This window comes from Passer montanus, unplaced genomic scaffold, assembly GCF_014805655.1.
Source record: "Passer montanus isolate IOZ18808 unplaced genomic scaffold, ASM1480565v1 scaffold7327, whole genome shotgun sequence".
Taxonomy (NCBI): Eukaryota; Metazoa; Chordata; class Aves; order Passeriformes; family Passeridae; genus Passer; species Passer montanus.
Genome location: NW_024372512.1, coordinates 2,169 through 2,637, shown reverse-complemented (window position 1 = coordinate 2,637; position 469 = coordinate 2,169).

The following is a 469-nucleotide window of genomic DNA, read 5'->3' as shown; positions in this document are numbered from 1 at the left end:
TGTATTGTTTATGGCCGGCCACACGCTGGGCTCATTGTGAGCCGGCGGAAATGAGTGACGGCGCGCTGGGCCAATGGGAGGGGAGAGTGGGAGGGAGGGTGGCCAATAGGAGGTGAGGGAGGAGGTTGGGTTTAGCCAATGGATAGAAAGAGGAGGGACCCGCGCTGTTTTAACCAATGAAAAATCACTATGGAGTGACCGGCAGCTCTTCGAACCAATAAAAATCCACCAACTCCGCTGACCAATGCGGCGTCTCCTCCTCTTCCACCAATCACCTCGCGGAGCGCCTCACGGAGGGGGCGGGACTCCGCGGCGGGCAGCCAATGGGAGCGGCGGCGCGGGGGGCGGGCGGCCAATGGCTGACCAATGCGGCGTCTCCTCCTCTTCCACCAATCACCTCGCGGAGCGCCTCACGGAGGGGGCGGGACTCCGCGGCGGGCAGCCAATGGGAGCGGCGGCGCGGGGGGCG